Source organism: Erigeron canadensis, chromosome 3 (genome assembly GCF_010389155.1).
Source record: "Erigeron canadensis isolate Cc75 chromosome 3, C_canadensis_v1, whole genome shotgun sequence".
Classification (NCBI taxonomy): Eukaryota; Viridiplantae; Streptophyta; class Magnoliopsida; order Asterales; family Asteraceae; genus Erigeron; species Erigeron canadensis.
The window spans coordinates 17,821,912-17,840,357 of record NC_057763.1 but is presented as its reverse complement, the minus strand read 5'-3'; positions in this window follow the sequence as shown (position 1 = coordinate 17,840,357).

Genomic DNA, 18,446 nt, shown 5'->3' with positions numbered 1-18,446 from the left:
AACCCATGCACCTGTACGATCGATCTTAAAAAACCCTAAAAAGGGTTCTGCTGATAAAAAGCATGGGATGGTTTCTGGTAATGGATCCTCAATGATGATGGTTGAGTTAAGGGTGTTGATGTTGAGGGTGGTTCGGCTACTACTGGTGATTCTCATGATGCTGAAATCTAAACTGCAGAAAATCTTAACTGCAGAAAATCAGCCATCTCTGGAGGTAGATGAAAAGGCTGAGCAAACACAAGTTGATATTAAATCCAAGTCAGTATCTTTTGAGGCTGATGACAGTTTGAGTAGGGCAAACAAGGAAGTAGAAAAGGGTAAAGATCAGGTTGATGTAAATGCAAAGCCTATATCGTATGCTTCTAAAGTTCAAGTGCAGCAACAAACTCAACGTAAGGTTAGTATTCGCAAACTTGAACCCATGGAACAAGTAGAGGATGCTGATGTGTTGTTACCGGTTGCATCTATTAAAGAGGTATGTAGTCAGTTTGATTATACATTATATGGATATTTCCTGGGAAAACGAATTGCCTTTCCACTAATTGAAAATTTTGTAAAGAATGCCTGGATTAAACATGGTTTAAAACGAGTTATGATGAATGCCAATGGGTTTTTCTTTTTTAAATTTCACTCAAAGGAGGGAATGGATTATGTTTTGGAGAATGGTCCTTGGATTGTTTGAAATGCACGAATCTTGTTAAATGTATGGTCGCCTAATATCAATCTCACAAAAGCAGATATCACTGAGGTGCCGGATTGGGTTAAACTCCATGATGTTCCAATGGTGGCATATACCGACGATGGGCTAAGTATGTTATTATCTAAAGTTTGTGAACCTAAACAGCTAGATTCTTATACGACTAGTATGTGTATTGAATCTTGGGGTAGGAATAGTTTTGGAAGAGCTCTTATAGAGTTGGATGCTAACATCGAATTTAAGGATCAGATTCTTGTTGCTATCCCGGATCTGGATTGGGCTGGATATACCAAGGAAAAGATAAGAGTTGAGTATGAATGGAAGCCCCCAAGATGTTCAGTTTGTTGTGTGTTTGGCCATAATAACTCATAATGTCCTAAATCTTTTAAAGAAATCCCAAAAGAAGCTGCTAAGGTAGATAGTGATGGTTTCCAAATGGTTCAAGGAAGAAAGAAAGCTACTAAGCAAGGATTTCAGATAGGGAAACAGAAACATAAGGCTAACTTTGTGTATAGACCGGTCACAAAGCCTAAGGAAAATACTACTAATGTGAGTACTTCAAAAACTCCGGTAACCACTATAAATTCTTCTGAGCTGTTGAATGAGTATGGGGAAGGTGCAAATGAGCCGATTTTGACTGAAGTTAGTAAAGATACATGCAATGAAGCACCAACAATTTCTACTAATGTGGATGATTCTGATGAGGATGAGGTTGAAAATATATATAATGAATCAGATTTTCTCCATGAAAGTAGTAGTGAACCAAACAAATTTTCTGAGGGGGCAAGCACTCCCGGTGTTGTGGGTTCTAATGGCTAGTATTGCATCATGGAATATAAGGGGGTTGAACCGCCCTCTAAAACAAAAGGAGGTTCGACATGTAGTAAAGGAAAATCATTTGAGTGTGTATGCTATTTTGGAGTCCCATGTAGACATTAGTAGGGTTTTTGATGTTTGTGAGAAGATCTGTAGGTCTTGGAACTGGACATCAAATGGATTTCTATGTACTAAGGGAATGAGAATTATTCTTGGTTGGGATACAGACTTGATTAACTTAATGGTTATTTCGCAAACTGATCAAGTCATATATGCCCAAGTTACTTTCAAGGTAGATCGTAAATCTCTATTTTGTTCTTTTGTTTATGCTGATAATAGGCATAGAGAGTTAAGGCATGAATTATGTAAATTTAAGGTTTTTGCTCATGATAAATCTTGGATTTTATTTGGAGATTTTAACTCTTCTTTAAATCTGGAAGATAACTTGTTGGGGTCTTCAACAATCAGTATAGGTATGAGGGATTTCAAAGAATGCGTAGAAGTAATTGAAGTGGTAGATATTAATAGCTCGGGCTTACACTTCACTTGGAAGCAGAAACCGAAAAGAGGGATAGGTGTCTTTAGAAAGATAGATCGTATAATGGGTAACATGAAATTTGTGGATGAGTTCCCAGCTGTTGCCGCTCTTTTTTAGCCTTATAGAGTGTCAGATCATTTGTCTTGCGTGTTGAAACTTCCATCAATAACAAGAATGAGACCGAAGCCTTTTAAATTTGCAAATTTTCTTGTGCATAAACAGGGTTTTTTAGAAGCTATGGAGCGTGATTGGGCAAAGGAGATACCAGGCCATTATATGCTTCGTGTGGTTAAGAAATTAAAGAAGTTAAAAACTCCTATGCGTAAGCTTCTTCTTTAACAAGGTAATTTACATGCCCGTGTTGATAGCTTGCGAAATGAGTTGGATGATATTTAGATTGACATAGATTTAGACCCGTTGAACAATACTTTGCGAGATAAAGAAGCTAAACTCCTTAATGATTTCAAAGAAGTGCAGTTTGATGAGGAGAGGTTTCTCAAACCAAAATCAAAAGTAGAGTGGCTGGATGTGGGCAATGCTAACCCAACGTTTTTTCATAGGTCTTTAAAATGTAAAAATCATAGGTCACGGATTGATTTTATCAAAGATATGCATGGAGTATTTCATGAAGGTGGGGCTGCCCAAAACGCTTTGGTTGATCGTTATACGAAATTTTTTGGGTAAAAGGGGCACAACCACACATAGTCCCACTCCTGATTTGTTCCACAATGTGCTAAATCATACAAAAGCTTTGGATATGGTTAAGCAGGTTACGGATGATGAAATTAAACAGGCAAAGTTTGAAATAGGAGAGAATAAAGCTCCAGGGCTTGATGGTTACACATCTGCTTTCTTTAAAAATGCGTGGCAGATTGTTGGTCGTGATGTTTGTTTGGCGGTTCATGAATTTTTTCGCAATGGGCAGATGCTTCAACAAATCAATCACACTATCATTGCCTTGATCCCTAAGGTTACTACCCCTTCTTCTATTAATGATTATAGGCCTATTTCTTGTTGTAATACACTTTATAAATGTATTAGCAAGATTGTTACTAATAGAATTAAGGAAGGGCTACATGATCTTGTTAGCATCAATCAATCTACATTTGTGCCGGGGAGAAGGATTTCGGATAATATCTTACTCACTCAGGAATTAATGCACAATTATCATAGGAATGTTGGGCCTCCAAGATGTGCTTTTAAGATTCATATCCAAAAAGCCTATGATACAGTTGATTGGGAGTTTTTAAGAGCTATTTTAATTGGGTTTGGGTTCCACCATACTATGATCAAATGGATTATGTTATGTGTTTCTACTGCCTCGTTCTCATTGTGCATAAATGGTAATCTACATGGGTACTTTAAGGGTGCGAGAGGATTAAGACAGGGGGATCCATTGTCACCATACTTGTTCACTTTGGTTATGGAGATACTAATGCTTATTCTTAATAAATCAGTATCGGTTGTATCCAAATTCAGGTTTCGTAACAAGTGTGAAAAGCAGAGTATTATTAACTTGTGTTTTGCAGATGACCTATTTATCTTCTCACGGGGGGAGACCAGATCAGCTCAAGTTATTATGGATTCTATTAATGAGTTTAGAGACATGTCTATTCTTGTTCCAAGCTTGCCAAAAAGCACGGCTTTTTTCCTGTAATGTTACTAACTCAGTTAAGAATTCCATTCTTAATATACTACCATTTGAAGAAGGGTGTTTACCAGTTAGATATCTTGGTGTTGCACTTATTACTACTACACTACTGCATAAAGATTGTATGGTACTTATTGAACGCATGGAGAAAAGGATTACTAATTGGTGCAACAAGTACTTATCTTTTGCAGGACGAGTCCAACTAGTAAGTTCTGTTCTCTCATCTTTGCATGTATATTAGTCATCAGTTTTTATACTACCTAAGAGTAATATCACTGACCTTGAAAGCAAAATGAGAAATTTTTTATGGAATCATGGTGACATGGTGAGAGGTAAAACCAAAGTAGCATGGAAAGATCGAATTGCTGATTTCAATAAGGAACTTATGGTAAACCATATTTGGAGTTTGCTTACTCATAGAGAATCACTATGGGTTAAGTGGATTCACTCATATAGATTGAAAGAACGCAATTTATGGGTTGTTCCTATGAATCAGAACTGTAGTTGGGGATGGCGGAAAATATTGCAACTCCATGACTTGATTAGACCCCATATATGGACACGACTTGGTGATGGGAAGAGTACATCAGTTTGGTTTGAGAAATGGGCTGTTGAATGTCCTCTTAGTCATTTTATATCACCCAGAGATATTTTTCGTGCAGGCTATACTCTACAAAGCATGGTTTCGGATTTACTAAGTGAAGGAGTATAGAAATGGCATGTTGCTTGGCTAGATTTGTTTCTTGTCTTAATTGGCATTCCTTATCATCAAATCTCAGCGGGTGCTAAGGATGCTTTAGTTTGGAAAGATGGGGATGGGCTCAATCCGTTTTCTACAAGTATAGTGTGGAATTCATTGCGAAACAAACAGGATGAAGTTGCTTGGCATCGTGCAATTTGGTTTACAAAAATGATTCCAAGGCATTTTTGTTTGATGTGGCTGATTATGTGGCGCAAATTGAGAACTCAGGATCGTATTATGAAAGGTCGTCAGGAGGCAACATGAATAATAACCTTGTTTGTTGTTCTTTATGCAAGCAAGGCCCTGATTCACGTAACCATTTGTTTTTTTAGTGTTCTTTTTCTTCTCAGGTTTGGCACAAGGTGTGACATTTGGCTCAAATGACGCAAATCAGCTCTAATTGGGATGATATTGTGGACTGGTTGATTAGTCGATCAAAGTCAAATTCGGCTAAGAGTGTTATTGGAAAACTTCTTGTTGCTGCTACAGCTTATTTTATCTGGCAAGAGAGGAACAATAGATTATTTTCAAATGATGTTAGAACAGTTGAGCAGATACAGGATGTTGTGACCATAGTTCGCTTGAAGCTGGTTACACTACGTTTCAAGAATACTCTACAGGTCGCACGCTTCATTGAAGCTTGGAATTTGCCACGAAACTTAGTGATTTTTGATCATCAATGGCGCTAAAGACATAGCTTAAACTTTGTTTTATTTAGAATTGTTAATTGTTAACTAGTATGCTTTCATTGTCTTTCTTTGATTGTTGGTTTCTTTTGTTTACATATGCATGGCATGTCATGCATATGAACTAGTATGGTATCTCAGCCAGGCTACTTGTGTGTAATGTTTTGGTGATGGTATATAATTTATAGGGGTATACCCATTAACCAAGAAAAAAAAGATCCACAGTTTTCACTGGAATCCATACTACCTCTAGATTTTTCAGGTGACATCCTAGATTTGCTTTTCTTATAAGCGCAACAACTTGACACATGACCCACTTCACGACATTTAAAACATGACCTTTTAGAGGCCTTCTTTGATAAATCACCATAAACTATCTCAGGCACTTGGACTCCATGATCCCTTAACTCATCAATGTATTCAAGAGTTGCATAAGCTTCTTCCATATCGTTTCACAGCTTGAGGTTTTGGATCAATAGATAACATTTCTTTAATTTTTTGTTCAGCAAATTGTTCAGGTGTTTCAGATTGAACACTTGAACCTTCTGCATCCATTGTAGAAGTTTGAACATAACCTTTCTTGAAAATTTTATCTTTAAAATCCTTGTTTTTAATAGGTTTTGCCAGATTTTCAGATTTTACGGGTTCATCAATACTCCAAATTTGATCAATATTTTAAGGATACTTACCGGTTAAATATTCATCCTTTGCTGAAAACACTTTATCATTACCTTTTAAAGTAAAATAGACAATTGTTTCCATTTCAACTTCTTTTTTAACACCTTTTAGCTTATTATCCATTGTCCGTTTGGATTCACATGGGTCTGAGTGAGCCTTAGGTTCACTAGTCTTGTTCTCAGATCCCTCTGACTTACAAATCTCAGGGACAGAAACATCACTAGACTTAGTATCTAAAGCGGTAGTCTTTGGTACATTTACAAGACTTGATTTTTCAGATTCTTCTAAATAAAGCTTCTGAAAACTGTCATAGTTGTGACTAAAAGGTGGCGGAACTGCATTATATCTCTTGACAAAACTAGGTTGTTCCCCCTTTTGTTTAGCATCTCTAAGGTGACCCATCATAGTTTCTATGTCTCTCATTTTATTCAGTTTGCCACTGAGTTCAACAATTTGTACCCTAGAATCTGCTAATTCTTTATCCTTTTTAGCACTTTCTTTTACTACCCTTTCAAAATCTTCATCTAACATTTGTTTTTTGCCTAGTAACTATGCATATTCAATTCTAAAAGATTCAAACCTATTTTCTTCAGATTTTATCTGATTAAGATATTCTCTAGCATGACATTTATAAACCATTACGTCCATTGCTAACTTAGTCCTATCACTAGTAGCATCATTCAGAAAGGTCTTGGTTGATTCAATCTCCTTTTCAAGAAAAGTTACTTTGCTTGACAAAGCCTTTGGATGAATCAAGGTTCAACTACCTTTTTTTGGGTAAATGGGGTTTTCCCTGTTAACTTTTATATCACCCTAAAACATTACAAAACAAGTAGTACGACTAATTTATCGTACTAGTTCATACATAGGACATGCCCTGTTAACAAGAAATACAAGGAAAAATCTACTACACAAGCGAAAGCCTATTCTAAATACAAGGACATTTAGAAATAGACAATAATACTAAAGATATACTAAGTCAATTCGCTATTCTGAAACATATAGTCACCCCTAATCTTCCAAGTATCAAGTGTAGTAACAACTCGAGCTGTCTCTTTAAACTTCAATCTCCATAACCTTGAACGAACAATATCTTTGATAAGATTGGATAAAGTATCAGGTGGGCAAGCATGATTAGCAAACATCCTGTTGTTTCTCTCTTGCCAAATAAAATACGCAGTGGCTGCAACAACTAGTCTACCAATAACATGAATTATAGATCATGATTTTGCATGAGCAATCAACCAAGCTGTGATATTATTCCAAGAACCTGAGGTAGACGACATGTTAGCAACACTTTTAACAGCATCCCAAACCTGTGAAGAATATGAACAATCGAAAAACAGATGTGAGTGCGAATCAAAATCAGCCTTGCAAAGCGAGCAACACATCATCCTCATATTCTTTCTTCTAGCTGGTGGCCACTGTAAGATTCAGTCTTGAGTGAGTAATTTCCTACGCATAATCAGCCATAAATTGAAGGCATGTCGTGGTATATAAAAGGCAATAAGCTAAGTAATAACAAATCTGACCCCTTGTAATTTTCAACAATCTTGAGGGTACGCTGTATCTGACCCAGACCACCCTTTGGTACTTGGTGTACTTTCAAGTAAAAGAGGGTAAGCTGAGTTTGACCCAGCTTAGTGGTTATTTTTGTTATTAAATATCTTAGTGCGTTTTATTATTTTTGTTATTTTATTTAGTTTACTTAATTATCCATTTTCTTTCAAAGTGGTAATTGACACGTGTAGTGGCAACAGGTGTTACTACAAAAAGTACCTCCACTACTTGTTCATCTACCAATCAAAATCTTTCTCTCCAATTTTCAAACGGTTATTTTTGAATAATATTTATTATAATAAAGTATATATACTCCATTTTAACCTAATTCCCAAATCACTCTTTATATCCAAAATCAATTTCTTTCTTACTCTTAAATCTGTATACTATTATATCAATTCTCCTGAATTTCTTTTCTATTTTTAAAAATTCTTAAAGTGGCTTCATCATCTGTTTCTGGTTCTTCTAATAATTCTCAATCTAATTATTCATCTGAATCTGGAGTCCAATACCCAGCTCTGGTAAGCGTTAATAAGTTTTCACCCTATGAGGTGGGAGATAAGGTAGTGGTTGTTCCTGTTGATCTTGATACTGGTAAAATCAAGATTGTCAGTCTTGTTTCTGCCAATGTTCATCCTCCTTCTTGGGTTGAAGGATATGATGATGTGATGTCATTCATATGGCATCATCCTTTTGGAAAAATGTTGATTGAGAAGCTAAATGTGGTGTTTAAAGACCTTTTTTGTGAATTTTGGGCAAGTTGCTATGTTGGTCAGAACAAACAAGGAGATACTACGATCTATGGCATTGTCCTCAACGGTAAGAAAAAGGTATATATTTCTTTAAAGAGGATTAGGTCTGCGTTTGAGTTGTCATATATCTTTGATGATATTTATGAAAGTATTGTGTCTCATACTGAAGCCAAAAGTGTTTTGCAAGATGCTAGCTATACTGGTCCATTGGCTTCAGTAGTTAAAATGAAATACTTAACTGGCATATGGAATTATCTTTTGGGTACAATTTCTAAATCTTTAAAAGTAAAGGCAGGCAGCTTTGACTAACCTAGTGCCTTAGAGATGCAGATTTTTCATGCTATGGTCACTATGACCAGAATAGATTTTGCTGCTGTTACTTTTAAGGACTTAGTTGGCCGAGTCAATTATAAAAGTCTTACCATACCTTATGGTAGGATTCTTGCACTCATTATTGAAGTTATTCTTGATAATGATTTCAGTCTGGAAACTGGTCAGACTGTTGAATGTAAGGCCATTAATAATAAAAACTTTAATAGTCCTAAGGTATCTACGTAGGGTCTGACCCCAGCAATGCAGACCTACCTTAATTTTTACAGAGCAAAGGAAAGAGAAGCTGAGAGTGAGGAAGTTGTCCCTTCTTCGACGAAGTCTGAGTCTGACGCTCAATCTGCCAATTAGGGGGACCAAGGTACACATGTCTCTGAACCCTCAAAGTCTTCCAAATCTATTCAAACTTCTTCTCCTTCATAAGAGAGTGAAGGGTTGGCCACATCATCAGCCACCCTAGCCACACCCTCATCCACTCATTCTAAATCTGACTCTAAAAGACCCATTATTGAGGACTTAGTACCTCACAATGTTAAAAAGCAAAGATCCAAAAGGAAGTCTGTATCGGCTTCTGGGGCTGACAAATCAACAATAATAAGACCTCCTCCAAGGTCATACTGTGTCACCACCTAAATCGCTATCATCAGCCTCCCAAAAGGTTGATGATATCATAAAATGGACAACAGTGGATCCAGCCCAGATCTAACATGAGTCAGAGTCTGTGCACATCCTTTCTAAGGATGATCAGCCAAAGGAAAGAAGTATCGAACGCCTTAGTGACACTGCATCTTTTCCCCAAGCTGATCAGACTCTTCCATTCTTACACTCTGAGTCTGCACAGGCTGCCAATGCCCCTTCTAGATCACAAGGAAGGGTACAGGCCTCAATTATTCTCCCTTAGGATACTTTAGTGCAGCAACACACCATTGTTGAAAGGCACTCCTCTACCCTTAACATTACACCAGCAGGATCTGTGTCTGCATCTGTCATTGGACAGAGGGATCCTGTAGGTTACTTGGCCTTCTTTAAGGAGGTCATGATAACCCCTTGTGCAGCAAAGGGAACCATCAGTGGTCCTTACGATGCTGATGAGAAATTAATGACTATCTTTGGAAGTAATTCTTCATTTGATGATGTGTCTGATAGATGCTCTGATGGAAGATATTAGTGGAGGAGTTTATCAACATCATGATCAACACATTCCCACTGAAAGTCAACCTAAATTACAAGTTAATTCTCCTCAAGCTGACCAGCACATTGTCATTTCTGACAGATCTGCTCATGAGACTCACTCTCATGAGAAAATTCACCAAAACTCCCTTAGCCTTCACCTCCTTCTATATGAGCCTAATGACCTTGATTTTAAAGAGTTCAGGCTGCTCTTTCTAGAGTCAATGGCCTTTAGGCCAACTGCTAGTTCTTCCCAAGTTGCCACTATCTCATTTTCAGATGTGGTGGGTCAGCTCACTGAGTTCACTTCAACATATAAGGTGGAGAGCTCAAAGCTGACTGAATGCTTGGAAAAGGTCCAAAAGGATCAAGAATAGACGAAGAAGAAGGTGGAGAAGCTATGCAATGATTAGACTGCATTTCAAGGAAACATTTTCAAAGCAATAGAGTTAATGCAGCAGAATCAAATCAAGCTGACAGAGTCTCTTGATGGTCTCACTAAAGCCATCAATGAAGAAAAGGAAATAAATAAGAGCACTCTGACTCAACTTGAGAAAATGCAAACAAGTTTACTAGAGATGTCACCATTGAACTCAAATCGGCCAACAAATCTCAAGCTGATTTCAAGAAAGACTTGGTAGATGTTTCAAAAACTCTCAAATCAAACATTGCATCCCTCCATGCTGACTATGTTGATCTATACAGAGCCTGCTGCATCAACAACTTCAAAACTGACTTGATCAATACCAAACTCAGTGGAGTATTTGCTACTGCAGTTAGCTCTTTCCCTGCTGATGATGACAAAAAGAGGGAGAAGAGTGCTGCTAAGATTGAAAAAGAGAAAGCTTAAGTTGACAAAGAAGTTGAGGAATATTTGAAGAAATTTCAAGAAAGAGAGCAGAAGGCTAGAGCTGAGAGGGAGGCTAATGATTGAAGACTTGTTGTATTTGGTTCTGAGGTGGAAAGGGGAAATAAAGCTTATAATGAGATAAAAATGCCAAAATCTGAGTCTGGTGGCGAAAAGATTGGTGGAATTGTGAGTGAAGAAGCTGGTGAGAAGGGTGAAACAATTGAGGGGGAGACTTACGTTGTAATGAAGGTGGCTAGAGAGATAAGGAAGGAGTTTGAAGTTGAAAAATCTTCCCAAGCTGACCCTGCTCAAGCTGTGTCATCTCAAGCTGACCCAGCTCCCAAAGAAAATGTTAAAGAATAATCCTCCAGTGAAGACAACACTACCTTGGGCCAGTTAATGTTGAAGAAAAGGTCCACTAAAGAAGGCTCAAGTGGTGTAAAAGTCTTAACTGATAAAGAAAGAGATTGGGCGCTTGCAGAACAACGAGCTCCATTGCTTGGTGTAACAGTTGAGATGGCATACAAATTGATCAAGGAAGACAAATTGCAAAGAGAAAAGATGAACATGACTCAATCTGATCCAAAGATTGCAAAGGCTCTACAAGAACAATTGAATAAGGAAGATGAAGAAAAGCTTGTAACCGTTGGATCAAAAAGGAAAGAAGTGAAGGGCAATAATAAAGGAAAGAAGAAGATGGTAGTTCATACAAAGCCATCCTAGAAGGTGAAAGATGTGAAAGGAAAGTGTTGAATTTCATGATAAGTGGGAAGCTGTGGAAAAGGGAAAGATTACTTAAAGATTGAAGTTCAGAAGATATCCAGAGTTGATCACTAAGGTTCAATTAAAAAGGAAAAGAGGCAGTCCATCCCCTGCATCAGGATCACAAGAGAAGGATATGAAACTAGCAATGAAACTTGTGATCTTGACAACTTGTTTGATCTTGGATATACATAGTGGGTTGAATTGCATGACCTCATCACTAGTGGGCCTGGAATTCATCAGGAGACTGTCTAGGAAGCCATTAAGAAGAAATTTGCCAGTATTGTGAAGCTCAAGATTGACATCACTGGCCTTCCAAGACCAAAAGCTTATGATATAAATGATGAAGATGAGTCAGGTGAGCCTTTCAAGAAGAAAAGGAGAAGACATGGAAAAATTGATGCTCCTGAAGGTGATCATACAGACTTCATCAAAAATTTGAATCCTTCATAGTTACTTGAGTTGCTGTCTCCTGAAACCCTTGACAAGATTATGAATCATCTTAATCTGTCTCTGCCTTCTGGTGTTCCTGCATCAGGATCACAAGAGATGGATATGAAACTAGCAATGAAACTTGTGATTTTAACAACTTGTTTGATCTTGGATATACAGAGTGGGTTGAATTGCATGACCTCATCACTGGTGTGCCTAGAATTCATCAAGGTCGTCTAGAAGCCAATATTGTGAAGTTCAAGATTGAGATCACTGGCCTTCCAAGACCAAAAGCTTATGATATAGATGACGAAGATGAGTCAGGTGAGCCTCTAAAGAAGAAAATGAGAAGACATGGAAAAATTGATGCTCCTGAAGGTGATCATACAGACTTCATCAAGAATTTGAATCCTTCAGAGTTACTTGAGTTGTTGTCTCCTGAAACCCTTGACAAGATTCTGAATCATTTTAATCTGCCTCTGCCTGTTAGTGTCCCAAATTCAAGAAGTGGGTTGTTCATCACTGAACCTGAGCATGGAATGTACTTCGTCAATGCAAGAAGCCAATTGGTGTTCCAAAGGACTACTACACTGAAAAAGGTACCTCATATGCATATTTACCTTGTACAGATTATGTGTAAGCTTTAGTGACAAAGGTAATGGGTATGAGCAGTTCCTCATTAATGAGGGTTTGGATAGGAAGTTAGATGTAACTGTTGCCCATCTTATGAAGTCAATCAAGAAGCTGTAAAAATGATTGGGGAATAGTTGTTTATCATGTAATATATTTTATTTCTCAATATATGCAAAAATGGTTCGTACAATGTCAGTTTCTTTGATTAGAACTTATCAGATAAAAAAGAACCCAAAAGATTCAAAGGGTCAGAATCTGTTAGTTATATTTTATTTTTGATTCTTTGTAAGCTTATAGTTAGAAGTGTGTTGGGTTTTGTCATTATCAAATAGGGGGAGATTGTTGAGTCCCAATGTTCATTGTAAATTTGGTGATGACAAATCTGATAGATAAACACTTAGTAATCTTTTGGCTCTTGTAATCTGATCTGGGTCAGACTAAGCTGACACAACTTACGATCTGCTTCTGACCCAGATCATGCTTCATGTTTTGTAATTGTAATCATATGGAAGCAAGTGTTGACCAAGTTGCATCAACAATATCATAGCATTCAGTCCAAGTCAAAGAGGATGATTGAAGATAGAAGACCAAGCTGGTAGTAAAAGGCAGGTTAGGATTAGCAGTCAGCTTGGAAATACTTAGGAAGATTGGTGCTTTGACAAATGGCCCAATCTGTGTTTGACAACCAAGTGAAAGATAACAACCTGGATTTGAAGATAACGACAAATGACGTGACTCGGGAGAATCCTAGGATCCAAGTTGGTGGTTGATTTTACATATGCGTGTCCATACTCTTAATGGATGATAAATAATGGTGGCAGTACTTTGGGGACCACAAGTACAATGAATAGGCACGATCAAATATTCCTCTTACATCCAATAGAAGAATAATACGTGGTTACATTGGACACCAAGATCAGAAGAGCTTTCACCTATAAAAGCTTAATTCCTTGATTGCATATGTGTGACATTGCTAAGAATTATACTTCACACAAGATTTATTTGCTGTTACACACAGCTTTGCCTGTTCGAGATCAACTTAGGCTGATTCTCTTTACTAAAAACTAATTGATTGTAGTTTGTCATTTCAAAGGGTTAGGTTATCTTGTTTCAGCAACAACCTTATAATTCTTTGTATAGATAAATCTCTTAATAAAGGATACATTGAAAACTACAATCTGTGTTCAAGAATGGCTCATTTACTTTACTACTTTACTATTTTATTGATTCCCGTTCTTTACGTACTTAATATATAAACTGAGTCTTTAAAACGTTTTTAATAAAAGCTTTGTAAAGATCGAACTAAGTTGTATTCTCCCCCCTCTACAACTACTTTGGGTACAATATACTTTGGTATATTGATACTCCTTGGGACGTATAAAGTTAGCTACTCATAAAGTAGTTCAAATCCACACAAAAGACATAATAATATTTCATGTTCAATGTATGTAAATAAAATAGAATTATAAATGAAGGAATCAACCGAATGATGTAGGATCACACAAATGATTAGCTGATTTTTGAAGCTTTTAGATCTGTTTGGAAAGAAAAAGCAACCTAAAGATGCTCCAAGTTCAACCTAGAAGTAGCCCCTATACGTTCGTTTCTTTCTAAAGGGTTTTAAGTTGGTATTTATAGGTTACAGACAAAAACCCAAGCTGGCCGACCCTTCCAGCGGCGTTGGATGGGAACACCAGCAATGGTATTTTGCAAAGGAGTGGTGATCGAGGCTTATCCCAGCGGCGCTGGTATTCGACTTCAACATGAAAGTTGTAGATTTTTCTTTCCCCTTTCCATGGATAGCTTACTCGTCAGAATCGAAGTCCGTATGAAGAAGTTATGTCCATAATACTAACACATGGTCATTTGCTTCATGTTGGCCTCTAATTCTTCATGTTCTGCTCCCTAGTCTTCGTCCGGAAGTCTTGTGGCTTCATTTTAAGTTGAGTTGACGCGTTACCGTTGCTTAAATGCCTTGTGAACCTATCATATGATCCAATTAAGTATCAAAAGTTCACATTTCTAAACTGATTTACACATTAAAACATGGCCAAATGATAGAGAAAATAATCACAAAATGGATGCTCATCAAATTCACTTTAGGATTGACGTATGTCACTTGTCCAACTCTGATTTGACAAGTACATGTTCTGACACTTTGGACCCATCCCTTTATATTCCTTTTGTTTTATCTTAGAAACAAGACATCTTTCTCTTTATTCATCAGCAATGGTTGTGAATCTGTAGGTCTTTTAGAAGAATGTTGTAACTCCAAGTTCTTCTAAGTTTTTGTTCACTAGTCATCAACAACTATCTATAAAAACTGTTGATGACTCTTTTCGTGCATCTATAAAGTGATCATTTAGAATTAAAGATTTATTCCACAAATCTTTAAAGTCTCTTTTGTTAGCTTCTGTCTTCGACTTCAAGAATGTTAACTTTTGCTTATACTTGATGATGAACAATTTCTGCTGATAAAATGTACTTAAACTAATGTTTTAACTAATTAGATCATAAGTCCATTTTTGGGATTAACATGTATTTATGTTTATTTTTATTTAGTTTATCTATATATAAAAATTAAAATACATAAAAAAAAATATATGGGAATGCGCTATGTTGTAATGATTCTCCAAGCATTGGGTGGAAATGTGGAATGCTCCACTAGATTACTGGATCTCATGTGGCAGTTCTGGGTAGGGAAAGGCATTCCCATATCCCTTGGTGTGTTTGGTACATGTGAATGGTAGAGAATGGAATTGAAATAGAGAATAGAAAAAGAATGGAATAGAGAAAAGTGGAATGAGTCCGTTGTTTGTTATAACTAGAGAATCAATATTAGATATAATGAAGAAAATCATTTCTCTTGTTTCGTTGTATTATCTAGTGGATTGTTGGAAATGACTTCTTATATGCAATTTTATTTATTTATTCATCTACGATTAATATAAATCTTATAGATATTATTAAACTCATATACTTTTAACAAACGATTTTAACTCATTCCTCTATCATCTTCACGCATGACCAGTAGCTACATGACTACATAAATGAACATGGCTAATAGAGGTAGCCAAACAAAAACGAACAATAATTATAAAACAGCAACATCAAAGTGTAAAGTTGAACTGCTAAAAGCAACAAGATGAAAGTAGAAAATAGCAACAAAAGCAACCCGACTTGTTTGCTACATTGCTCACAATAACTCGAAACTTCTTAAGCTCAACGAAGCTTATAACTTGCAAACCATGAATTTAGCCAAACAAATAAGATGACCACATTACTATAATGAAACTAAACGAGCTGGACAAATCGACCATAACCAAATGGCAATAAACATGGGATAACTATTATCGTGTTCGAAATATTTAGGATTTTCGAAAATTGAAAAAGATTATTGAACCAAATGGGACTGTCATGTTGTACCAAAGAAGAAGAAGATGTAGAATACCATAAACAAAAGTTACAACACCTCACCTGCGATATGTGTGTTTTGTTGACTTCAACTACTAACGAGCAACACCAACATGTTAACAAGAAGGATTGAAAGATAATTTTGTTACCACATGGAAAAGAAAGACACACACAAAAAAAGAGAAAATTATATATGGCTAGGGTTTTGAAATCAGGATCGGGCTCAAAAATGTTTTGATTTTTGGGATATCGAAAAGAAAAATATGATAAGATTAGCCTTATCTTTGGAGAATAACACTCGTTTCAGCGACAAGGGAGATGAACACAACCAGGTTAGGATTTGTTTGTAATCGTCAAGGAAAGAGAAGTATGAAAATTTCTTATGATTTGATGTAAAGTGTGTAACTTACGTGATTAGTGGGAAAGCCTCCTCTTTAATTTTCCATTCCCCGCATTTCTTTACATTTTTTTAAAAAACCAAATTAAGAAAAAGGAATGAATATTTGTTTCCCTGTTTCCATTTTCTACCTTTTCATTCACATGTACCAAACATCCCCTAAAGGTCAACCAAATAAGCACTTGTACCACGTCCTTCTACTACTTGTACATTATGGGTGTCGTTCAAATAAACATGATGAATAAATACAAAAATGTTTGAACCTACAACACTACACCGCACCACCATCGCATATTCACATGCAATTGTCATCAATTAATAATTCTGTTAAAAAAAAATTAATAATTAATTAAATTGAGAAAGTAGCCATCTTTTTTGAAACCGCATGGTCTTTCTCCTATGACACATCATCCATACATACATAGCCAAAACAATTATAAAAGTACATAAAATCATTATCTTATTCCATATTCTTTATAAAATAACATCAATACTCAATTTTCTATAAAAAAAAAAAAATTATCAATTTAACCAACTTTTTTTGAATTTTCACAAAATACCCAATAAAATCGCAAGAAAATATAAAAATTGCATAGAGATTCTCTAAATCGCATAAAGATTATCAAAATCGCAATTAGATTCTTAAGTTATTTATGAGATTTATAAGTTCTTTATGAGATTTATAAGTTTTTTATGCGATTTTTAATTTCTATATGAGATTATAAGTTCTTTATGAGATTTATAAAGTTCTTTATGCGATTTATATGTTTTTTACACGATTTATATATTCTTTATGCGATTTATATCTTGTTGTAAATTGTGATGACCATAAAGAACCTATGAATCGCATAAAGAACATGTAAATCACGTAAATAACTTATAAATTACGAAATGAACTTATAAATCTCATAAAAAACTTATAATCTCATAAAGAACTTAAAATCGCATAACGAACTTATAAATCTTATAAAGAACTTAAGAATCTCATTGTGATTTTACACAATCTCATTGCGATTTTGAGAATCTTTATGTGATTTAGAGAATCTCTATGTGATTTTTGTATTTTATTATGATTTTGTTGGATATTTTGTAAGATTTCAAAAAAAATTAGGTAAAATTGATATATTTTTCAAAATTTTTAGGTACTGCTGTTATCTTCTGTTCTATAAAATCATTATCTTATTTCACAAGAGTTGTACCATGTGCAACAAGTGTTTAATTTTGATTGAGTGTATTTTGTCAATATACCATAACAACAAGCCAACAATAATTAAAAGATGCTTCACCTTGTCATTGCCTATGATTCATTCCAAAATACATATTTTCAACTTTCAAAGACACAATGCACTAGTATAACTTTGCACTAGTATAACTTCTCATTGCATTTGTTACAACCTTTAGTCTTACCTTCTTGAATTTTATTCTTACTTTCTTGAATTTTATTTGGAAGAGATAAGAAAAGAAAGAGTGAAAAATTTTTTGCTTTTGTATTTTTGAATTTAGGGAAAGAAAGAAAAAATAAGGATGTTTTAATCTGAAACTTTTTTAGTCACTTTTGGCAAGATTTGAAAGAAAAAGTGATAAATTTATCATTATACCCCTCAAACTTATATATATATATATTTTAATGACTATTAAAATTATATCCTTTTATCATTTCTTTTCCTTCCCTTCTAACTCAAAAATAGATTCTACTTTCAACTTTCTTTTTTTTTCTTTAATTTTTCTTTAAACTCAATAATGTTTTATATATATATATATATTTTTTTTTCTTTTCTTATCGAATTCATTCTTATCAAATCTTTTTTTATGCTTTTTATATATATGCTTATTTTGGATATATATATATATATATCTTTTATTATCCAATCCATTTTTATTCATTTTTTTTTTTCATAAGTTCTCGTTGTAGAAGTCGGAAAGTAAGCCAACATACAGTATGAAATTTTGGACACTCAATGACTCAAATACTCAACACTTGTAGATAACAAAGCAAAGATAAATAATTTTTCAATTGTGTGATTCAATCTAAGGTGTAGAGATTATGCGAACATGAGTACATGACTTCTTGGACTCAATCAATTCTGGAGATAACAAAGCATAGATAAACTTTGCCTTTCATTTCTTTTGTCAATTATGTAAGGATTATATTGCTCCCAATTTTTATGTGATTCAATATCCAAGGTGTATCTTGATGCATAAAGAATAAAAAATATGTGGTGGAGCTTGTGATTGACTCTAAGGATTCTCTATACATCAAATCTTTGGCACACTCATGAATTAAAGAGACAATAAGCAAAGATCTTGATAATTCATTATAAAGTATAACATTCGTTGC